The following is a 26,871-nucleotide window of genomic DNA, read 5'->3' on the forward strand; positions in this document are numbered from 1 at the left end:
GATTTATTTATTTATCTGACAGAGAGAGACAGAGAGAGAGAAAGCACAAGCGAGGGGAGAGGCAGAGGCAGAGGGAGAAGCCGGCTTCCTGCTGAGCAGGGAGCCGAATGTGTGGCTCCATCCCAGGACCCTGAGACCATGACCTGAGCCGAAGCCAGACACTTAACGACTGAGCCATCCAGGCACCCTGATAGTAAATCAGTTTTAAAGCAAAACTAGTTATACATTCTTAATTGTGAGCTCAGATTCCATAATTATGTTCTTTAAAAGTAAACTTTTGTTATTTTAAGCTAGGAAAAAAATTATACTGAATTGTAGTGTTACTGATTCTTATTGGTAATGACTAATAATTATAGGCAATATTTACAGGTAGATAGAGGTTTTGTGGGAATTAAATTTCAATTTAGGTTGCTAAGAATATAGTTTACTCTTGAACAACATGGGTTGAACTGTGAGGGTTCACTAATACACAGATTGTTTTTGATAAATACAAGACTATAAACATCTTCTCTTCCTTATAATTTTAACATTTTTTTCTAGCTCACTTTATTGTAAGAATACAGGTGTAGTACATATAACATACAAAATATGTGTTAATCAACTGTTGATGTTATTGGTAAGGCTTCTGGTCCACAGTAGGCTATTAGTAGTTAAGTCTTGGGGAAGATGAAAGTTATATGCAGATTTTCTACTGCATGGAGGGCTGGTGCCTCTAACTCCTGGGTTGTTCAAGAGTCAACTATATATCCAATATTATGAAGTGAAAGCCAGGCATTAAAATTAAATTTAAAATGAGATTAATATATCAAAATGTTAAAAATTAAGTTGACGCACACCACAAAAATCACACATTTCTAGGGCTTCTCCCTGGATCTCAGAAGGGGGTCCCAAACAAAGTGCCCAGAAACATATATTCTATTGGTTGCATGGTAATATCATTCTGTTCACATTTTATTGGGCATTTGTTAAATAAACATTGAACTAAACACTTTATATTTGTTATTTCATCTGTTATATTTTATAGTCATCCTAGTTAGAGGTTAGGAAGTCAAAGCCCAGAGAGAGCGAGAAACTTGCTGAAGGTCATATAGCTAATAATGGAGAACAAAAATTTTAATACATTCAAGTCTGATTAATTCCAATACTTTATTTTTTATAATACTTAAAGTTTGATTAATGCAATATAAAATGTTACTTTATGTAGTGTCAGTTGCACTTAAACCTAGAGACAGAAATATGTCCTCCTTTCTTCACCCATCCTTTCAATTTATTTTACATGCACGTTAAATCTTGACATGGCCAATATTTTGACAAACATTAGATTTGTATCTAGATTCTGGAAACAATTATGTTTTATAGTAGATCCTGGGTAAAAGTCAGGCTAGGCATAGTATTTTAAAAACCTCAGTAGTGCTATTAACACTCAGGTGAGTGACTATATTCACTGTATTTCACTATATGTTGAAAAGTGATTGCTCTTATGTTTGTTTAGATTCATCTTGTAATACTGTGCTTGGCGGCAAAGAATCTGTGGAAATATTGGCTTCAGACTTGGGTTTGTAATTCAACTGAGCCCCAAGCTCTGAGTTTTATAGAAACACAGAACAATTTTTCCTGTACTTTGATTAGTATTTGCTCAGGTTATTGACTTTTGTCATTTCTCTTTGAGCCTGGAGTTTGATGTTTATTATGCTTAGCTATATGACTGCAGAAATCTTCAGGTTCCAAGCACAGAGTAGGTTTTGTTTGGTGTACTTACAATTTTTCAGGCATCTGGGTGTGTTAAAGTCAGGGGTTAAAAAAAAAAAAAGGAAAACCATCTTTAATTACGTATGTATGTATACATAGAACATTATAGAACATTTATATATTGGCAAAGGTTATTTGTGTTTAAATGTGGTAGTTCTTGACATGATGACCCCCTAGACCCTCACCGGTAGATGTTATTTTGCTTCAAGAGCATGTCATGGCTTATTTGCTGCTTTGGGTCCTTTATCTGTGTGATCCTTTTGTTTTTACACTTGGTTTCATGGTCTTTCAGACTGTGCCATGAATTGGTTCACATCATCTTGACTTACTTTTGTATGTCACAGATCAAGTATGTAATTATGTGCTTTCTTGCTTCCTATGATCTCTCACTGCTGGTCCCCTGTCAACACCAGTTTTTAAGTTGATTTCCTTTGGCAGCCATGCCCCTGAAAAAATATATATGTGTGTGTATGTATATATATGTATTTTTTACCCTGGAGTTTGGCCATACGTTTTCAACATCTGGATTTTAATGAAGATTTTAGTTTTGTTCTAGTGACTTCCAATTTACTACTTTCTCAGGTAGGCACTTTGGAAAGGGGGATATGAAGAGAATTTTCAATATTTCTAGCAATGAAGAATAATCAGTGTAATATATGAGTAAGATAGATACTTCTGTACCTTAAAAAGAATAAGATGGTGATTGCTCTCCAGATAATAGTGGGGGGGAATGAATTTACAGAAAAAAAAGAGGGTTTTCCTTATTTAATGCTTAGGAATAAATTTTCCTCAGAGTCAGGGCATAAACAAGCACTGTTGAAAGAGAATTAGAGTCCTATTATATTACTTTTTAGTATCTGTTTTTTATTTTATTATTCCAGGAAATGGCGTTATTGATTGATTGGGATCCAAGAAGTGATTAAAAACATACATCCCCTATAAAATTGTGAATTTGTTTAGTCTTTTTCAGAAAATTGCTTGCATCCTGCTATGAGTGTTTAAACCTAATCACTGCTGATATTATGTGATAAGCCTTGGCATTTAGAACATAAAATGTGAGACAACCCTAGTTCAGTTCAATCAATGACTCTTGTATGTCTACTATGTGGCAGAAAATGTGCTCATTTTCTCTCATGATGATGAGAATATGAAAATGCCTAATGTATGCCCTCACCAAGAGCTCACTATTGATAAAATAGAGCATTAACCAAAAAGGAAGTAGGCCATTTGTTACAGGAGACATGGTGGAATAATTTTGTCTGAGAAACTTCCTCAAATACTATATTTAGGAAATATACTGATTATCTCCATTCAATTAAGTTGTGTAACACACACTAGAATAATGCATCACTGATCTCTACAAATTTATTACCTCAAACAAAATAGTAGGGAGAGAATAAAACCTCAATCTCGTGTCAGTCAGACCTTTGGTCTGGTCAAGGAGTCTTGGCTCTACTTCTTACTGTAGAGTGACTTTATTTTAATATATGTAAAGTGGTAACAATATTACATGCTGATAGATTTCATTATGAGATTATCTATTACATAATGATTTGATAATATAAGCCTTCAAAAATGTTGTTTATTAATTTGATCATTACTAGTAGTAATGAATGGTGTAGAAAGGTGTAGAGACCAAAGACTATGAATCAAAGTAGCCAGGAGATTATCATGATATAGGGTCATTTTCTTTTCTCTAAAAATTCATAAGAAATGAAAAAAGGAATTGTATGCTCTTAAAAATGTTTTCAAAATATTCATGGAGCAAAGTAATTCTGTAGAGCAGTGGTTCTCAAAGTGTGGTCACTGGAACAACTACATCAATATCATCTGAGAAGTTGACCAAAATGCAAGTTTTAAGGTCCCATCCTAGACCTACCGAATCAGAAATTCTGGGACTGGATTCCCATTGATTTGTGTTGTAATGAAGTTTTCAGGGGTTTCTGATGCATGCTAACATTTGATAACCATTGCTGCATATTGATATCAATATTATATGTCTTACTAGACAAGTCATTTATGACCAATCTTTTACAAAACACTTCTTTATTACTAAGTCTATATTTAGAGTATAACCCAATTTAATTTCACATGGAAACTTTCAAAGTCATTCCTTATAACAAAATTTTCCTTTTCGTTTCATTTTAAAAAAGATTGCTTTAGTTACTGGGGAAGAAGAAGGAAAAAAAGAAATTAGAATAAAGTTGAACTTTAGTTGAAATTAGGTGAAATTTAGTATAGACTGAGACATATAAAATAATAGAACATTCTGAGAACTTTTCTGCTGGTGGTGACGTCTTGAAGGTAAGAATATTTTTTTGATCTCTCCTGATCATAATATTTGTTACTATTATTTTTTCCATAAATGAATTTGTCTTTTTAACATCTTTTGAAAACTGTCTTCTTCAAATACTCTGTATTCATTTGGTAGAGAAGATAAATGTTCATAAACATAGAATAGAGGCAGCTTGAGGATTTGAACTTTGTTTAATACAATTTTGCATTCATAGTATCTACCTATGTGCCTAGTACATGCAAGTGTTTCATAGATATTTATTAAAATTGCATTAAAATCATTACATAGTACAAAGCCAAAAGGAACCAATGCCATAGATGAAATAAAGATAAAAATAATCTAAGATTTCATAAAAGAGAGATTACTTCCATCTGGAAGACTAAGAAATATTTCACAATAAAGATGGAATGTAAGCTAATCCCTTGAAGAATGAGTAGAATCTAGACCTGCTTGGATGGAAGAGTTAGCAGGCATAGGGAAATCTAGGCAAAGTGAGTAACATTTTGCAATACACAGAGACTGGAAGTGCAGGTTATGTATACATGGAATGAAAAGCTCTGTATTACAGAAAAAAACATAAAAATAGCATGATAATTTTTCTGAGGCCAGACCATTAAAGAATAACAGGCTTGGCATCCAAACATTATTTTATGTGGTGTATAGAGCCATTTTAGATTTTTGAATAAGATATAAATGCTTAGAGCTATGCTTAAAGGTGATTAATTGGCCAGTATAAACTACATTAAAGAAGGAGCTGTTGAATGTGGGAAGAGGAGGGGTAACCTGGGTTTGAGAGAATTAGGGAAACTCATTTAACCACTCATTATATTTAATGAGGTGTGAGAATCAAAGATAGATGTCATTTAAATTTAAAGCCTGGCTCATTAAGAAAACAACAATTCAAAGAAGTGTCAGAGAACAGAGGCAGAGGATGTTTAAATTTTAGACATGATGAATTTGAGATGCCAGACCAAAGAGGCAAAGAAATCTAGAAAGTATTTGAATATTAAATATTGGAGTTTAGTAACCAAGTGAGGTTGGACATACATATTTAAGAGCTTTTTTTTTTTTAAGATTTTATTTGAGAGAGAGACAGAGAGAGTGAGAGAGAGAACATGAGCGAGGTGAAGGGCAGAGGGAGAAGCAGACTCCCTGCTAAGCAGGGAGCCTAATGTGGTGTTTGATCCCAGGACTCCAGGATTATGACCAGAGCCGAAGGCAGACACTTAACCGACTGAGTCACCCAGGTGCTTCAGTTATCTTTTTAGATTGAATATGAATTTCCAAGGAGAGAATGCAGTAGAAGTCAAAGACATGGTTTTGGGTAATATCTAGACAGCATAGAGGAAGAAACAAAGAGAACATCTGGAAAAGTCAAATAAGAAGATATAAAAGAGGATGAGGGGGATGCCTGGGTGGCTCAGATGGTTAAGCGTCTGCCTTCAGCTCAGGTCATGATCCCAGGGTCCTGGGATTCAGTCACGCATCAGGCTCCTTGCTCAGCGGGGAGTCTGCTTCTCCTTCTCCCTCTGCCTGCTGCTCCCCCTGCTTGTGCGCATGCACTTTCTCTGACAAATAAGTAAACAAATAAATAATAAATAAATAAAAAAAGGATGAGGAAGGAAAGAAGGCATATAAATTGATGATTATGAACTCATTAACTGAATATCAATCAACCAGTTTAGTAGAAATAAGGTTGGAAACCAAATTCTAATGAATAATGAAGAAATGAAGGCAGACATGAAAACATCCTTTAAGACTTCTAGCTGGATTGAGGGTAATTATGGTATTGTGGCATAAAATGTACCTCCTGTCTTTCTCCCCTTTTAACGACTAAAATTCAGCATACATCCATGAACAAAAGCTCTGTGGGAGCTGTTGGATCAAGCACCTTATTCCAAAGGATCAAGAAGGATTCTCACCTACCTGTGTCCTGGGTAATAGAGAGACGTTGGTATGGGCTGTGAAACCAGTAGGAGCCTATGAACTAGCCTCAACCCCTCTTTGCCACAGTTGAGGTACACCTGGAGAAAGGCTGACTTGCTGATACCTACAGACAAGAGAGCCTTTGTAGAAGTCCAGGTTTCCAGAGGAAATATTCCAGCATTCCATTGGAAAAGAGAAAATATAAGAGTAGATTTATTGGAGAGGGTAAGGTATGTCAGTGCCATCCCTCCCCCCAAGATGGCATTGCATGGGGATGGAGTAGCCAATGGTGACTTCTCCTGTAGGAGAGAGGAAGAGCAGTGAGTACCTGTCTTCTTCAATCATGTAGATAATAACGGAGAAACCCATTTCTCTCCCACAAAACCCAGAGTATTGAGGTGGGACCCCCATGACTGAGGGAGGAAAGAGGCAGATAATAAAATCAGAGGGCCTTAAAGGGATCTGGTTCCTATGGACTGCATACTGGACTCCAGCAGGAAGCTTGAACAAGAGCCACTGGAAAAACCTCAGAATACCCCCATCTGGCCTGCAGTCATCATCATCCCAATACCCAAGTGCTAAACCCATATCTTCCCCCACTCTGAGGCTTGCTCCTTATGTGAGCTCTGACTCCTTGTGACGCATCAAGGGCAGCAGCAAGAGTTAGCTCAGGAGAACATGGAATAAGCCCAGAATGCAGGCCAAAACCTATGAGCAGGAAGAAACAAATTGAAGCTATAGCACCAACTTTGAGAATACAAAAGAGGTTTCCAGCAACCATTATGAGTTTTAAGATCAAGAAAAGATATAAATGTTTAAAGATTCTGCCATAATCAACATCCATTTATGATAAAAATGCTCAAGAAAGTGGGTAGAGAATGTACCTCAACATAATAAAGGTCACATAGGATAAGCCCACAGGTAATACCATACTCAACAGTGAAAAGCTGAAAGCTTTTCCCTTAAGATCAGGAACAAGACAAGAATGCCCATTCTCACCACTCTATTCAACATAGTATTAGAAGTCCTACCTGGAGAAATTAGAGAAGAAATAAAAAGGAAACAAATTAGAAAGGAAAAATGTTACTATTTATAGATTACATGATATTGTATAGAGAAAACCATAGAGACTCCACTATAAAACTGTTAAATTCAGTAAAGTTGAAGGATATATAATCAATATATAAACATCAGTTGCATTTCTATACACTAACAAAGAAATATTAAGAAAACCATCCCATTTACAATTGTATCAAAAAGAATAAAATACCTAGTTGAGATTTAACCAAGGAGGTGAAAAACCTGTACTGAAAACTATAAAACAGTCATGAAAGAAATTGAACACACAAATAAATGAAAAGATATTACATGGATTGAAGAATGAACATTATTAAATGTCCATACTACCCAAAGCAATCTAGATTCAATGCAATCCTTATCAAAATCCCAGTACATATTAAACATATTAAAATAGCCCAAGCAATCTTGAGAAAGAACAAAGCTGGAGGTGCCACAGTTCCTGATTTCGAACTATATTACAAAGCTATATTCATGAAAATAGTATGGTATTGGCATAAAAACAGAGACATAGATTGATGGAACAGACTATAGATCCCCCAAATAAACCTACACAGATATGGTCAACTTATGACAAAGGAGACAAGAATATATAATGGGAAAAGGACAGTCTCTTCAATAAATGGTGTTAGGAAAATGGATAGTCACATGCAAAGAATAAAACTGGAACACTATCTTATACCATATACAAAAATTATCTCAAAATGGATTAAAGACTTGAATGTAGGACCTGGAACTGTTAAACTCCTAGGAAAAAACAGGTGGTAAGCTCCCTGACATTGATCTTGCATCTGACTCCAAAAGCAAAGGCAACAAAAGCAAAAATAAAGTGGGACGCCATCAAACTAAAAATATCTGCACAGCAAAGGAAAAAAAAAAATTATCAAAATGAAAAGGCCTACTGAATGGGAGAAAATATTTGAATATCATATCTAATAAAGGGTTAACATCCACAACATATAAAGAACTTCTAGAATTCAATAGTAAAAGAACAATCTAATTTAAAAATGGGCAGAGGAACTTAATAAACAAAGGACAATGAATAATTTGGTACAGTCACTGTGGTAAACAGTAGGCAGGTCCCTCGAAAATTAAAAGTAGGGGCCCCTGGGTGGCTCAGTTGTTAAGCATCTGCCTTCAGCTCAGGTCATTATCTCAGGGTCCTGGGATCAAGCCCCTCATTGGGCTCCCTGCTTGGTGGGAAGCCTGCTTCTCCCTCTGGCACTCCCCCTGCTTGTGTTCCCTCTCTCGCTGTCTCTCTGTCAAATAAATAAATAAAATCTTTAAAAAAAAACTCTAGAAAAAAAGAATTAAAAATAGAACTACCATACAGTCTAGTAATTATACTTTTGGGTATTTATCCAAAGAAAACAAATAATAATTCAAAAAATATACGCACCCCAAGGTCACTGCAGCATTATTTACAATAGCCATTATCTCAATTCAAAACAACATTCCAAGACACATTAAACTGTTAAAAATCAAAAGAGAATCTGAAAAGCAGTAAGAGAAAAAAGATTGTAACCCCAAAGAAACCCCCATTAGGTTAGCAGATTTCTCAGCAATAACCTTACAAATCAGGAGACAGTAGAATGATTTTAAATGTGAAAAGAAAAAAATGCCAGCCAAGATTACTCTATCCAGTACAGTTATCTTTCAGAAATGAAGGAAAAATATTTTCCCAGACACACAAAAGCTGAGGCAGTTTATCACTAGACCTGCCTTACATGAAATGCTGAAAGGATTTCTTCAAGCTGAAATAAAAGACAATAATTAGTAACATGAGAACATATGAAAATATACAAAAACACTGGTAAAGGTAAATATACACTCAGATTAGAAAAGTCATTCTGTAATATGATGATGTATTAACCATTTAACTGTAGTATAAAGGTTAATGGAAAGGAACAATAAAAATGACTATAGCTACTATAAGTTGTTAGTAAATAGTAAATATAGGAAATTGTGACATAAAAAAAGAGGAGTAAGGATAGAATTTTTGTATGCAATTGAAGTTAAGTAGTCCTCAGTTTATAATGGACTGTTATGTATAAGATTTTTTATTTAAGCCTCATATAGATATACAAACAGAGAGAAAAAGATATCAGAACATATGACCATGGGGGGGAAAAATCAAGGAACAATGAAACTACAAAACATCCAGAAAGCAATTAATAAGATGGCATTAATAAGTCTATCTTATTACATATCAATAATTATTCTAAATGTAAATGGATTAAATTCACCAAACGGCACAGAGTGTATCCATTCACTAGTTGGAGGGATTAAAAGTAAGTCTCATATACTGCCTATAACCTTCAGCTCTAATGACATACTAAAGATCCAAGTGAAGGGATGGAAAAAAGTTATTCCATGCAAATGTAAATCTAAAAAGAGCTGGGATAACTATACTTATATAAATAAAAATAGATTTAATGCCAAAAAATGGTAACAAGAGTCAAAGAAGGTTATTATGTCATGACAATTGGTGAACTCACCTTGAAAATATAGTAATAAATATATACACATCCAACATCAGAGACCTTAAATATATTAAGTATCAGCTGATCTAAAGGGAGAAATAAACAATACAATAATAGTAGGTGACTTCAATACTGCACTTTCAGCAATGGATAGAATATCCAGATAGAAAAATCAAAGAATCATTAGACTTGAATCATACTTTAGTTCAAATGGACTTATACAGAACATTCCATCCAACGTAATACACATTCTTCTTAAGTACACATGGAACATTCTCCAGGATAGATCATTTGACAGGCCACAAAGCAAGTCTTAGCAAATTTAAGAAGGTTGAAATCCTACTAACTATTTTTCTCAAATACAATGGAATAAAACTAAAAATCAACATGAGGAAAGCCAGATAATTTACAAATAAGTGAAAACTAAACAAAACTCTTGAGCAACCAATAGTTTAAAGATGAAATCAAAAGGGAATTAAAAAAAAAATCTCAAAACAAATGATCATGGAAATACAATACACTGAAATCTATGGGATGTAGCAAAAACAGGTCTTAGAGGACAGTTTATAGTGATAATATATTAAGAAAAAAAGTCTAAACCAACCTAATTTTCTACCTCAAGGAAGTAGAAAAAGAAACTAAGCCCAAAGTTGGCAGAAGGAAGGAAGTAACAAAGATCACAGTGAAAATAAAAGAGACCAAAAAACTGGGGGGCGGTTGGGAAATCAATGAAATTAAGAGGTTTTTTAAAAAAAAGATTAATGGGGTGCCTGGATGGCTCAGCCAGTTAAGCATTTGCCTTTGGCTCAGGTCATGATCCCAGGGTCCTGGGATCGAGCCCTGCATCGGGCTTCCTGCTCAGCAGGGAGCCTGCTTCTCCCTCTCCACCCCAACCCCCCTGCTCATCCTCTTTCTTGCTCTCACTCACTCTCTCTCTCTCAAATAAATAAAATCTTTAAAATAAAATAAAATAAAATGAAAAGATTAACAAGATTGACTAAACTTTAGCTAGACTAAGAAAAAAAGAGAAGACTCCTGTAAATCAAATCAGAAATGAAAGACGAGACATCACAACTGGTAACAAATATAAAAGAATCATAAAAGATTACTATGAACAATTGTATGTCAATAAGTCAGATAACTTAAAAGAAACTGATAAATGCCTAGAAACATACAAGCTACCAAGACTGAATCATGAAGAAATAGAGAAAATCTAAGCAGTCCAATAATGAGTAAGCACATTGAACCAATAATATAAAAGGTCTCAGCAAGGAAAAGCCCCATAACAGATGGTTTTACAGGTGAATTCTACCAACATTTAAAAAAACCTAACACCCATCTTTTTCAAATTCCTCCAAAAATAATTGAAGGGCAAACAGGTGCAAACTAATATAATGAGAAAATGCTTCTTTTTCTGAAAAAAATAATCTAAGATTAAAGATAATATTCTTATTAGGTATAAATACATTGTAATATACCTGTAATTATTCAATTTTGTCTTTCATTCCAATAATTGCAAAACTAGAATCTTAAAGTTGTGAGGGCCTTTAGACGTAATCTAGTCTTAGTTTATTATTTCTCAGTACAGTATCATGTATTATAGGTAAACAAGTTTTGTCTCTAAATGTCCCTGATGAGTTATGACCAGGAAAAAACACTGATAGAAAGTTTGCATTTGATTTAAAACTCTTCGATCTTAAGAAAATAAATGACTTATAGTAAATAATCCATCTAACTTCAAGTCAACACTCTTTGGAAGGCAGAGGGGATCCTGTTTAACTTGCATTTTAATGTAGGCAGCTGTTATTGCCATGCGTGAATGTCTGGTTTGATCAATTTAAGTTGCCTGTTAGCACTCCTAGCATGTATACATCCCTGAACTCTTTTATATCCCTATTAATGTTACTTTATTTTTTTTATTTTTTATTTTTTAAAAAAATTTTATTTATTTATTTGACAGAGAGAGACACAGTGAGAGAGGGAACACAAGCAGGGGGAGTGGGAGAGGGAGAAGCAGGCTTCCCACCAAGCAGGGAGCCCAATGCGGGCTCGATCCCAGGACCCTGGGATCATGACCTGAGCCGAAGGCAGATGCTAAACGACTGAGCCATCCAGGCGCCCCTTAATGTTACTTTTTAAAATTTTAGTTGACCTACAATGTTTTATTAGTTTCAGGTATACAACATGATTCAACAATTGTATACATTATGCAATGCTCACCACAATAAGTGTAGTTATCTTTCACCATACAAAGTTATTACAATATTATTGTAAAATATTCCCTATGCGGTATTTTTGTATCCCCATAACTTAGGTTACTTAAAATTTTTATGTTTACATAAATTATACAAAAAATTTAAAAGGACTGCATTACCCCAATACCAAGCCAGAAAAGGACATTAAGAAAATTTTAGGCCAATATCACTGATGAATATAGATACAGAAATTCTCAACACACTAGCAAGCTGAATTCAACAGCACATTAAATAGATCATGCACCATGATTGATTTAGATTTATCCCTAGGATACAAGGATAGTTCAACGTATAAACGTGAATAAATGTGATACATCATATTAACAGAATGGAAAATATAATCCTCCCAATAGGTGCAGAAAAAAAATTTGACAAAATACAACATACTTCCATGATAAAAAACACTCAACATATTGTGTATAGAAGGAATATCTCAACATAATAAAGGCCATATACAACAAGCTAACATTATAATTTTAGCCATAGCTAACATAATACTTAATGGTGAAAGATTGAAACCTTTTCCTCTGATATCAGGAACAACACAAGGGTGTCCATGCTCACCACTCTTGTTCAACATAGTACTTGAAGTCCTAGCTAGAGCAATTAGGCAAGATAGAGAAATAAAAGGCATCCAAATCAAGAAGGAAATAAAATTGTTATTTGCAGATAATAGGATCTTATATATAGGAAGTCCTAAAGACTCGACCAAAAAACTGTAGGAAGTAATGAATGAATTCAGTTAAGTTGCCAGATATATGTATATTAAAAAAAAAAAAATCAATATACAGAAATCAGTTGTGTTTCTATATACTAATAATGGAATATCTGAAAAATAAGGAAAATAATCCCATTCACAGTAGCATCAGAAACAACAAAATACTCAGGGATAAATTAACCAAGGAAGTGGATGGCCTATACTATAAAAAATGTAAGATTTTGATCAAAGAAATTAAAAACCACCCAAGCATATGGAAAGATATCCTGTTTTCAGAGATCAGAAAATATTGTTAAAATGTCCATACGACTTAAAACAGTTTACAGATTTAATGAATTCCCTATCAAAATTCCAATGGCATTTTTCACAGAAATAGAAATAACAATTCTAAAGTTTATATAGAACCACAAAGACTTCAAATACCCAAAGCCATTCTGAGAAAGAACAAAGCTGAGGTCATCACACTTTCTGATTTCCAACTATATTATAAAACTATAGTAATCAAAAGGGTATGGTATTGCTATACAAATAGACACAGACCAATAGAACAAAGTAGAAAACCCAGAAATAACCCCCCACACATGTACTGCCAATTAATATGTGACAGAGCCAAGAATACTTGATGAGGAGAAAGACTTCTCAATAAATTGTGCTGGGAAAACTGGATAATGACATGCAGAAAAAGGAGATTGGACCCCTATCTCACATCACTCACAAAAATTAACTTTAAATGGACTAAAGACTAAAATATAAGCAGTGGAACTATAAACCTCCTAGAAAAAGCATAGGGAAAAACCTCTTTGATATTGGTCTTTGCAACAATTTTTTAATAGGACACCAAAAGCACCACCAACAAAAGCAAAAAACAAGTGGGACTCTATCAAACTAAAAAAACTTCTGCACCGCAAAGGAAAAAAAAAATTCAACAAAATGAAAAGGCAACTTATGGAATGAGAGATGGTATTTGCAAACCATGTTTCTAAGAGATATATATCAAATATATAAAGAACTCATATAACTCAATAACAAAAAATAGGATTAAAGATGGGCAGAGGACCTGAATATTTTTCTAGAAAAGACATCCAAATGGCCAAAATTTACATAAAGTATGCTCAACATTACTAATCACTAGGGAAATGCAAATCAAAAACCACAATGAGATATCACCTCACACTTGTTAGGATGGCAGTCATTAAAAAGGCAAGAGATAACAAGTGTTGGCAAGGATGTGAAGAAAAGGGAACCTTGTGCACTGGTGGTGGGAATGCAAATTGGTTTAACCTCTATGGAAAACAGAATGGGGATTGAGGTTCCTCATAAAATTAAAAACAGAATTACTATATGATCCAGCAGTCCCACTTCTGGGAATAAATCCAAAGGAAATGCAAACAGAATATTGAAGAAATATCTTCACTCTCATATTTATTGCATAATTATTCACAACTGCTATGATTAAAAAAAAAAAAAACCGTAAGTGTCCATCAACAGATAACTGAATTTGGAGGTGTGATATATATAATATTCAGCCATGACAGAAAAAGGAAATCCTGCCATTTGTGACAACATACATGGACCTTGGGGGGGCATTATGTTGAGTAAAATAAACCAGACAGGGAAAACAAATAGTGCACGGTGTCTCTTATATGTTAAAAAAAAAAAAAAAAAAAATTGAACTCATAGAAACTGAGTTGAAATGTGGTTGCCAGAGTAGTCTGAATGATAGGGGAAATGGGGAGGTGGTAAAAGGATACAAATTTTTAGCTGTAAGATAAATAAGGTCTAAGAATCTAACATATTACATGGTGATTCGAATACTGTATTGTATAATTGAAATTTGGCAAAAGAGTAGGGAAAAAAGGGTAAATATGTTTGGTTATATAGGTGTTAGATGGTAAGAATCCTTTCACAATCTATATGTGTATCAAATCATCACAAATACACTTTAAATATCTTATAATTTTATTTGTTAATTATACATTAATAAAGCTTAAGAAAAGAAACGGACCAAAAAGGAAATAAATGCCATCAGATTTTTTTTTTAAAGATTTTATTTATTTATTTGAGAGAGAGAATGAGAGAGAGAGAGCATGAGAGGGGGGAGGGTCAGAGGGAGAAGCAGACTCCCTGCCGAGCAGGGAGCCCAATGCGGGACTCAATCCCGGGACTCCAGGATCATGACCTGAGCCGAAGGCAGTTGCTTAACCAACTGAGCCACCCAGGCGCCCAATGCCATCAGATTTGATCAAATTCAGGATAATATAGAATCATCTCAGAAGTAAAGAATAAATAAAATCTAGAAAAGACCCCGAATAGCCAGAGGAACGTTAACAAAGAAAAGCAAAGCCGGTGGCATCACAATGCCAGACTTCCAGCTCTATTACAAAGCTGTCATCATCAAGACAGTATGGTACTGGCACAAAAACAGACACATCGATCAATGGAACAGAATAGAGAGCCCAGAAATGGACCCTCAACTCTATGGTCAACTCATCTTCGACAAAGCAGGAAAGAATGTCCAATGGAAAAAAGACAGTCTCTTCAACAAATGGTGTTGAGAAAACTGGACAGCCACATGCAGAAGAATGAAACTGGACCATTTCCTTACAACACACACTAAAATAGACTCAAAATGGTTGAAAGACCTCAGTGTGAAACAGGAGTCCATCAAAATCCTTGAGGCGAACACAGGCAGCAACCTCTTCGACCTCAGCCACAGCAACTTCTTCCTAGAAAAATCGCCAAAGGCAAGGGAAGCAAGGGCAAAAATGAACTATTGGGACCTCATCAAGATAAAAAGCTTTTGCACAGCAAGGGAAACAGTCAACAAAACCAAAAGACAACCGACAGAATGGGAGAAGGTATCTGCAAATGACATATCAGATAAAGGGCTAGTATCCAAAATCTATAAAGAACTTATCAAACTCAACACCCAAAGAACAAATGATCCAATCAAGAAATGGGCAGAAGACATGAACAGACATTTTTCCTAAGAAGACAACCAAACGGCCAACAGACACATGAAAAAGTGCTCAACATCACTCGGCATCAGGGAAATCCAAATCAAAACCTCAAGGAGATACCACCTCACACCAGTCAGAATGGCTAAAATTAACAAGTCAGGAAACGACAGATGTTGGCAGGGATGCGGAGAAAGGGGAACCCTCCTACACTGTTGGTGGGAATGCAAGCTGGTGCAGCCACTCTGGAAAACAGTATGGAGGTTCCTCAAAAAGTTGAAAATAGAGCTACCCTATGACCCAGCAATTGCACTACTAGGTATTTACCCCAAAGATACAAATGTAGGGATCCAAAGGGGTACTTGCACCCTGATGTTTACAGCAGCAATGTCCACAATAGCCAAACTATGGAAAGAGCCAAGATGTCCATCGACAGATGAATGGATAAAGAAGATGTGGTGTATACACACACACACACACACACACACACACAAATACACACACACAATGGAATATTATGCAGCCATCAAAAGGAATGAAATCTTGCCATTTGCAATGACGTGGATAGAACTGGAGGGTATTATGCTAAGCGAAATAAGTCAATCAGAGAAAGACATGTATCATATGATCTCACTGATATGAGGAATTCTTAATCTCAGGAAACAAACTGAGGGTTGCTGGAGTGGTGGGGGGTGGGAGGGATGGGGTGGCTGGGTGATAGACATTGGGGAGGGTATGTGTTATGGTGAGCGCTGTGAATTGTGTAAGACTGCAGTCAAATGTTCTACCACTGAGCTATACCCCCGGAACTGTGTAAGACTGTTGAATCACAGAGCTGTATCTCTGAAACAAATAATACATTATATGTTAAAAAAAAAAAAAAAGAAGAGGAAGAAGATAGCAGGAAGGGAAGAATGAAGGGGGGAAAATTGGAGGGGGAGACAAACCATGAGAGACTATGGACTCTGAGAAACAAACTGAGGGTTCTAAAGGGGAGGGGGGTGGGGGGATCAGTTAGCCTGGTGATGGGTATTAAAGAGGGCACGTTCTGCATGGAGCACTGGGTGTTATACGCAAACAATGAATCAGGGAACACTACATAAAAAACTAATGATGTAATGTATGGTGATTAACATAACATAATAAAAAAAACCATTAAAAAAATAAATAAAATATGCAAGAGAGAAGAAATTCAAGTAAAACTTGAATACTCAAGAAAGGCACAATAACATCTAAAAAACTGAGAATGAGATAAAGGAATAAATAAAAAGGGTAAAGGAGAAGTGTTTTAAAGGAAATCAACAAGGAAGGTTCAATACTTGTAACTGAAGTTTCTTATACAAAAATTATGGAACAGAATATTTAAACATATAATCCAGGGGTGCTTGGGTGGCTCAGTCGTTTAGGTATCTGACTCTTGGTTTCGGCTCAGGTCATGATCTCAGGGTGGTAAGATCGAGCCCTGCCATCAGGCTCAGCAGGGTCTCCTGAAATGCTTTCCCTCTCCTCTTTTCCCTGTTTGTGCATGTACGCACTCTCTCTCCCTCCCTCCCTCCATCTCTCTCTTCTCAAATAATAGACTTATAATTCAGAAAACCTTTTGGAAATAAGATCAATTGATAAATCAAAAGGATCTACTATATAGCTATTTATAACATTAGATTTTAAAAGTGGAAAATATCCTCAGGGTCTCTATGCAAAGTAATGTTTATTACTAAGGTTAAAAAAGTTAGGTTGGTATGAGATTTCTGGAGGAAATAACAATACAAAGGTTATATATAGTAGACGAGTATTTTTAAGAAATTCAAGGAAAGAATTTATGAACCACGAATGTTGTATGTAGCCAAACAGTTCTTCAATTATCAGAACTTGAGAAAAACAGTTTTAGACATGTAAGTAACCAGGGAATATTGTTCAGAAGTGTCCCTTTTGAGAAATTTACAAATAAATGTTATCTGACCTTGTGATAACTGGGGAAACGTTAGCAAAATGACTGATGGTAAGCCTGAAACATATTTATATGTGGTAGTCAAACAATGTAGTTATAAAGCCAAAACAAAACACATGTGGGAAAATGAGAGGAAACAACTGCAACCAAAAAGAAAAGAGAAAGGGAGAAGTGGAATGAGGCTATGGTTGTTGAATAGGTAATAGGTGGAAGTTAAAGGATGCTATTTTTAAAAGACCACATAAGAGGGTAAATAAGAAAGAGAAGGATTATAGGATTATGAGCTATACAAAAACTATAAAGGTAATCACTAATAACAAAGAACAAAAACACAAAACCCCAAACCTTCCTAAATTCCAAGAGAAAATTTTAGAAAAGTAAGACATATCTGATAGAGAAACAGAGCAAATTAAGTATAATACAGTATTATATAAATTATGATAGAGTTGAGAGCAAATATATAGCAGTGTAATCAAAAGATGTAAATTGGATGAATTTTTCTATTAAAAATACTTTCAAATATAAGTATTTGAAAATCCAAAATATATATACATATGTATGCACATATATGAATACATAATTAGGGAGTGGTAGAGATAGAAAATCTCCTTTTTTCAAATGTCATAGTAGTTTGGTTCAGACAATAACTACCAATAATTATGAATAGGTGAGGGGGTGCCACCCAGGCATCCCCTCACCTATTCAGTTAAGCATTCAACTCTTGATCAGTTAGGCATCCAACTCTTGATCTCAGCTCAGGTTGATTTCAAGGTCATGAATTCAAGCCACACATTGGGTTACACGCTGGGCATGGAGCCTACCTAAAGAAATAGTAATTACGAATAGGTGATAAATCTTAGGGGAGGGGGTAGTGGGTGGTCTGATGAGAAGCAGGCTATTTACATTGTCCTTAAAGAGTCTTTCCACAAGACAAGAATAAGATTAGGTATAAGGGGGGAAATAGTACTTATATGAATGAAAAGAGCAATTATTAACTCAAGCTTAATATTAGAAATTAGGGACAACTGGACATCATATGTTCCCTAGATGTAATACCAAAAGACAACAACAACATCATATTTGTTTTTTTTTTTTTCAGGCTGGAGAAGCATAATCTGACTATAATCACAAGGGACTGTCAGACAAATTTAAACTGAGTATCATTTATATAAAGTGGCTGCTTTGTTTTAAAAAAATGTCATGAAAAATAAAATCTAAGGAATTTTTTAGATAAAAGGAATTTTAAAGAGATATAGCAAGTATATACAATATGTCATTCTGGAACCTGTATTGAAAAAAAGAAAACATTATAAAAGACATTATTAAGACCATTCACAAAACTGGAATGGGAATTGTAGATTAGAGTACTGTATCCTGTATCTGGTCCAAGATGGCAACATTCTTCCTCTGGAAGAATTACTAAGAGCTGACTGAATAGCTTCCATACAGCAAAAGATAGAAAGACCAAATGGAGAACAGCAAGAGATAAAGACATGGTAACAAAGGGAATCCCCATCCCAGACACTGTGAACTGCAGTCAAGGATAGTACTGAGGGACTGTGAGCACATTTGTCTGCCCTGGGGCACAGGGAAAAAAAAAAGCTTCAGTTTATGAGAGCAATTAGAATATAAAGGGACTAGCCCTAAAACCCTGCCACATAGCAAGGGAGCTGCAGGAACTCTGTCTGGGTGTGAGGGGCTAGTGAGTGCCATGGTTTATACTTCCTGTCCACCTTGAGTGTATGGACAGGAGCAGGGTCCAGGTGCCCTGGCCAGCTACCACCACAGTGAACCCTGGGCCTTAACTCACACCAGCCCTAGCTGTCCTACCAAGGCGACCCCAGCTTAATGCACACCAGGACATCCTTAGTCAGCACTCACTACAGTTCCAGCCATCCTGCCAAAGTGATACATGTGCAAAGCACCCCAGAAGACCTCAGGCCCACACCATGTTCACTTGCTAGGACACCCTCCGAGCAGAGTACTCTGGGACCTCCTTGCTCATTCCTGCTTTGGCTCCAGTTACCCCAGTAAGGTGCCCCTTTCATGGAGCAAACCTAGGAACCCTGACCCATACCTGCCTTGGTTTCAGCCACCCTGCCAAGACACTCCCTATGTGCCCTGGGACTCCTTGGCCTATACCCCACCTCAGTTTCAGCCACCCTGCCAGGGTACCCCCTGCACAGAGCACATTGGGATGCCACAGCCTGTGCCAGTCTCACCTCCATTCACCCCACCAGGGTACCCCTTGCACTGAGCACGTTGGGATATCCCAGCTTACGCCCACTTCAGCTTCAGCTGTCCTCCCAGGTGCCCTCTGAATGGAGAGCTCCAGGACTGCCCATGCCCATTTCTGCTATAGCTGTTATGCTGGGGTGCCCCCTATGCACAGAGCTCTGGGATGCCAGGGCTTGTGCCCAATTCAGCTTTAGGATGTCCTGCCAGGCACCCTTTTGCATGGAGAGCCTTGGGTCCCCTCTGAATTGCACCAACAGTAGCTTCAGCTGTCCTGTCAGGGCATCTTCCATGAGGAGAACCCTGGAACCACCCCAGTCCACACATACTTTAGCTCAAGCCATCCCACCAGGGAAGTCCAACCACGGAGTGCCCCAAGACCCCAGGCCATGTCAGACATGGCACCAACCAGCCAAAATCACAAGATACACACAATCTACACAGGGTACAACCATACACAAGACTATTCCTTCAAGTTTAGGAAAATTAACTGTTCTACTTAATTCATGCAAACACACACAGGAAAGTAAGCAAAATCGGGAGATAGAGGAATATGTTCCAAATGGAAGAACAAGACAAAATCTCAGAGAAACAACGAAATGAAATGGAGGTAAGCAGTGTGCCTGATAAACAATGTAAAGTAATGATCATAAAGATGCTCACCATGCTGGAGACGAGGGTGGAAGAAGTGAGTGCAAAAATATGGATCAGTGATCTGGAAGACAAGGTAATGGAAAGCACCCAAGCTGAACAGCAGAAAGAAAAAAAAAATTAAAAATAAGGATAAGTTAAGAGATTTCTTGAACAACATCAAGTAAACATTCACATTCACATTATAGGGTCCCAGAAGGAGAAGAGAGAGAGAAAGGGGCAGAGAACTTATCTGAAGAAATAACAGTTGAATACTTCTTTAAGCTGGGGAAGGAAAGAGACATTCAGGTTCCAAAAGCACAGAATTCCAAACAAGATGAACCCAAGGAGGGCCACACCAAGAGACATAATAACTAATATGTCAAAGGCTAAAGACGAAAAGATAATTTTAAGAACAGCAAGAGAAGGAAAAAGTTATGTACAAGGGAAACCCCATAAGGCTATCACCTGATTTTTCAGCAGAAACTTTACAGGTCAGAAGGGGGTGACAGGGTGTATTCAAAGAGCTGAAAGGAAAAAACCTATAATCAAGAATAACCTACCCATCAAGATTATTATTCAGATTTGAAGGAGAGAGAAACAAACATTAAAGGAGTATATCATTACTAAACCAGCTTTATAAAAAATATAAAGGGACTTTAAGTGAGGGGAAAAAAAGGCCAAAATTAGAAAATTATGAATAAAAATACATAAAATATGACAACAAACATAAAGTGTGGAGGGGGTAGTAAAAAAGTTATTTTAGAACGTATTTGTACTTAAGTGACCATCACTTAATACAGACTGCTGTATACTTAGGATGCTATATATGAACCTCATGGTAACCACAAATCCAAAACCTATAATAGGTATACAAAAAATAAAGAGAAAGAAAGCCAAGCATAATACTGCAGAAAGTCATCAATCACAAGGAAATCAATTATAAAAACTCTCAATACAATGGGTTTAGAGGCAACATACATCAACATAACAAAGGCCATATATGAAAAACTCACAGCTATCATCATCCTAAATGGGGAAAAACTGACAGCTTTTCCCTTAAGGTCAGAAAAAAGACAAGGATGCCCACCCTCACCACTTTTATTCAACATAGTACCAAAAGTACTAGCCACAGCAATCAGACAAGAAATAAAAGACATCTAAATTGTTAAAAAAGTTCAACTATCACTATTTGCAAATGACATGATTCTATACATAAAAAAACCTTAAAGACTTGACCAAAAAGTATTAGAAGTAATAAATTCAGTGAAGTTGCAGGATACAAAATATATAGAAATCAGTTATGTTCCTATATACTAATAATATAGCAGAAAGGGGGTGCTTGGGTGGCTCAGTCAGTTAAGCATCTGACTCTTGATTTCAACTCAGGTCATGATCTCAGGGTCCTGGGATCAAGCCCTGCATTGGGCTTCCTGCTTGGCAGGGAGTCTGCTTGTCCCTTTGCCCCTCCCCCTGCTTGTGCTCTCTCTTTCTCTCTCTCTCTCTCTCTCAAATAAATAAAATCTTAAAAAAATATGAAGCAGAAAGAGAAATTAAGAAAACAATCCTATTTACAATTGCACCAAAAATAATACCTAGGAATAAGCTTAATCAAGGAGGTGAAAGACTATTGTCTGAAAACTATAAACTATTGATGAAAGAAGTTGAAGGTGACACAAACAAATGGAAAGATATTCCATGCCCATGGATTCAAAGAATTAATGTTAAAATGCCCATACTACCCAAAGCAATCTACAGATTTAATGCAATCCCTATCAAAACACCAACAGCATTTTTCCCAGAACCAGAATACTAAAATGTATATGGGACCATAAAAAAAAACAAATAAAACCAACTAAAATAAAAGGCTTTTTAGAGAAAAGGAAACCATCAACAAAACAAAAAGGCAACCTACTGAATGAAAAAGATAATAGCAAATGATATATCTGATAAGGAGTTAATATCCAAAATATATATAATAATTTATACAACACCAAAACCCAAATAATCCAATTAAAAATGGGCAGAGGACCTGAATAGGCATTTTTGCAAAGAAGGCATACAGAGGGCCAACAGACACATGAAAAGATACTGAACAACCACAATGAGATATCACCTTACACCTGTCACAATGGCTAGAATAAAAAAGACAAGAGATAAGTTTTAGCAAGGATGTGGACACAAAGGAACCCTTCTTATACCATTGTTGGACATGTGAATTGGTACAGTTACTGTGGAAAACAGTATGGAAGTTCCCCCCAAAATTAAAAATAGAATATCATACGCTTAAGTAATTCTACCACTGGGTATTTACCCAAAGAAAACAAAAATGCTAATTCAAAAAAATAAATGCACTCCTATGTTTATTGCAGCATTATTTACCATAGCCAAGATATAGAAGCAACCTAAATGTTCATTGATAGATGAATGAATAAAAAAAAGTATTCCATTTAAAATGGAATATTACTGTCATAATAAAGAATGAGATCTGGCCATTTGTGACAACATGGATGGACCTTGAGGGTATTATGCTAAGTGCAATATAAGTCAGACAAAGACAAATACCATATGATTTCACTTTTATGTGTAATCTAAAAAGCAAAACAAATAAAAAAAAAACAGAAACAAATCCATAAATACAGAGAACTAATGGTAGCCAAGAGGAAGGAGCTTGGGGAAATGGGCAAAGTGGGTGAAGGGGAGTGGGAGATAGAGGATTCCATTTATGGAATTAATAAGTCATGGGGATAAAAGATTCAGCCTACGTAATAGTCAATGGTATTGTAATAGTGTTGTAAGTTGACAAATGGTAGATACATTTGTAAGCATAGCATAATGTATAAACTTATCAAATCACTATGCTGTACACCTGAAACTAATGTAACATTGTGTACCAACTGTACTTCAGTAAAAAATTTTAAAATGGAAGTACTCTATCAATATTAAATTTTCTGAATTTGATTATGATGATTATATAAGAATATCCTTGTTTTTAGGAAATTCACATTGAAGCATTAGGGTTAACGTATCTTGATATATGCAGCATGTTCTCAAAGGGTTCAGAAAATATAAAGAACGTGTATGTGTATATCTATAGATAGATACAGACAGGGAGAAAGAATAATAAAGTGGCAGAAATGTTAAACATCGGTAAATCTGGGTTTAGGGTTTTTTCATTATTCCAAATTCTTTAATTTTGAAATTATTTCAAAATAAGTTATAAAAGGAACAACGTTTCATTCAATAAGAAGTTTTACACTTTTATTCTTTTAGATTTTTAAACTAATTATCTTAGTATTTCTCTTGTGTATGTATATAACCACATCTTCTTTATCCATTCATCAATTGATGGAGGGACATTTGGGCTCTTTCCATAATTTGGCTACTGTTGATAATGCTGCTATAAACATTGAGGTGCATGTATCCCTTTGAATTAGTATTTTTGTATTCTTTGGATAAATACTTAGTAGTGCAATTGCTGGATCATAGGGTGGTTCTGTTTTTAACTTTTTGAAAAAGCTCCATACTGTTTTCCAGAGTGGTTGTACCAGTTTGCATTCCCACCAACAGTGTAAGAGGGTTCTCCTTTCTCTGCATTCTTGCCAATAGCTGGTGTTTCCTGTGTGGTTAATTTTAGGCATTCTGAGTGGTGTGAGGTGATATCTCATTGTAGTTTTGATTTTCGTTTCCCTGATGTTGAGTGATGTTGGGTATCTTTTCACATGTCTGTTAGCCATATTACTGAGCCATAAAAAAGAATGAAATCTTGCCATTTGCAACAACATGGATGGAGCTAGAGAGTATAATGCTAAGTAGAGTCAGTCAGAAAGACAGATACCATAGGATTTCACTCAAATGTGGAATTTAAGAAACAAAACAAATAAGGGGGGGGGGGCAGAAAGAGAGGCAAACCAAGAAACAGACTTTCAGACTTTTAACAATAGAGAACAAACTGATGGTTACCAGGAGGGAGGTCGGTGGGGGATGGATTAAGTAGGTAACAGGGATTAAGGAGGGAGATTGTGATGAACACTGGGTGTTGTACATAAGTGATGAATCACTGAATTCTACACCTGAAATTAATATTATACTGTATGTTAATTAACTGGAATGTAAATAAAAACGTAGCAAAAAATAAACAGTATTTCTCTTTCTGTGTCATCTCTGCTTAAGCTGTATTTTGCTTGTGATGACTTTAAGGAATATTAGTTTTCTCATAGGTAACTTGCCCATGACAAAAATCACATTCCCTACACAGTACCAGTAAAATGCATGTAACTGCATATAATTCTGCTGCAATTCTAACAATTTTGATATAATCTGAAAAAAGCAGCCCTGACTGGGGATTACAACCAAATTACTAGCATAACCCTTTATAATACAGGATTTCTAGTATCCAAAGAACATCCACTGAAAGAAAGCACAAACTAAGGGGTCTAATGCTTTTTATTATTTAACAGAGTATATAAATATGGACTGCAACCAGCTTCTCATAATGCCTAATGAACTACAGGTTAGTGCAGATAGAATATGTATAGTACAATCTCAATTCAAATAGTTTCAGTCATAAGAAGTTAAATGCAGTAAGAACAAAAAGATGTTAATACCTAAAATGGAAAATTCTCAACAACTTCCAGATTATACCTGGAAGTCGTAACTGCCCAGTTGCACATATTTCATATTAAATGGGTATACATTTATATAGAGCTTCTAAGTTGCAAAGTACATTCATATACATTGGGCCATTTAAATTTTGAACAGATATGTTACTTATTTATTTTAAAGATTTTATTTTTAAGTAATGTCTATACCCAATATGGGGCTTGAATTTACAACCCTAAGATCAAGAGTCACATGCCCTACTGACTGAGCCAGCCAGACGCCCTTGAACTGATATTTTAAAATAAATAGGTCAGACATCACCCATTTTACAGTTTAGAAAACCAGGACATAAATGATGGTTTTGCTCAATAATAGCTATTAAGTTACAGGAACACAAGCTATTGAATTCAGTTTTCATTCTATGTTTACTGCATTATACTTCCTCCTTAGGAAACTAGTGGAGACACTTTAAGATCTTTTGTCTATATTTATGACAACAGGAGTGAACAAAGACAATTGAGAATGATTTTCAACAACTCAAGTTGAAAGCAAGAGGACTCTGATTAATTCTGTTAGCAAACACAACAAACCCAGTTATGCAGAGTACCTGGTATGTTCTAATGGAATACAATTCTACTTTATATAGGTAGGCTATAAGAAACCTCTGCATGTCTCTGATATCTAATACCATTCCTGTAATTACATCTATTTAGAGTTGAGGCATTGAAGCATGGTTTAAACTAATGTTTTCAAAATATAGAAACAAGCCAAGTATCTTTATGTGACCAGCATGTTAAAGAACGTTTGTGACTGAAGATTTTGATTGAACCAATCATCTGCATTTGCTGTTTGGGGAGGTATTCTGGAATGATGGCTACTTGGACCACTCAGCTGATTGTACTGTTGGATAAAAGATCATGGATTTCCTGTGGGTTTTGGAGCTTAAATAGCTATCTTTTTTTCGACCCTTAAAATGTGGACTCCCGCCTTCCTCTAATAACATTAGTATATATTTACTTTGTGAAAGGACAATGTACCCTCTAAGCAGTTTCAGATTCCTTCATTTTTAAGCACACATACTTTTTGAGAAGATAAACTATAAAGAAAGCAAATTTAACTGTGTAAGGGATTAACAATACTTAACCTTCTTACATTTCAGTTGAGCTGATGGTAAGGATTAATCCATGGATGCCAATTCCAAGTTGAGCCTGTTGTTCTGCCAAATCCAGGAAAGTGTAGTGTTTTGAGTAGTAACTGCCAAGTCCAGTAAAGTGCAGTGTTTTGAGATTTAGAGGCAGATTTCTGGATTTGAATCCTAGTTCCATGCTTATTAGCTGGGTACCTGGGAGAAGTTAATTGACCTCTCTGAAACTCTGTTTCCTCAACTATAAATTGGGAATAATGATAGGATCAAGGTCATTGGGCGGTTTTGAAGATTGTATGGCTCCACATATGTAAGGAAGCCAACATATGGAATGGTGCACAGCAAACTACAGACAATTTAAAAAATTATTTAGTGCCAATGTAAAGATTCAAGATCAATGCTGCTTCTATCATAAGTACTCAGGGAGTAAACACACACTCAAACCAGATTTCTGGGGCATGTCCAATTCTGGTAACAAGAACATTCATGTTCTCCTACTTAAATTATGGAACTTGGGCCACCACAAGTGAAAACAGGGCACCAAAAAAAGCCATCAAGAGAGCAAAGCTGGGCCATAACTGCGGCCAGAGTCAAGCCATAACAATGTCCAAACACATAATAGAAGCCTAGATCCCAGAGTGAATAAGGGATGAGAAAGTTACCTACCACTGAAGGCAACTGGCTGGCAAGGCAGGGCCTTTTTGCTGTCTAGGCATCAGTTTTGCAGGACTGATTTATTCCTTTCAAGTGCTAGGCTCTGAGATCCCTGAAGGCAGCAGCTGATTATTCTTTTATCTTAAAAAGATCCCTATGCCTGTCATGTTAACAAATGCTTAATAATTAGGATAAGC

The sequence above is a fragment of the Phoca vitulina genome, unplaced genomic scaffold, assembly GCF_004348235.1.
Source record: "Phoca vitulina isolate PV1807 unplaced genomic scaffold, GSC_HSeal_1.0 scaffold18, whole genome shotgun sequence".
NCBI classification, from domain to species: domain Eukaryota; kingdom Metazoa; phylum Chordata; class Mammalia; order Carnivora; family Phocidae; genus Phoca; species Phoca vitulina.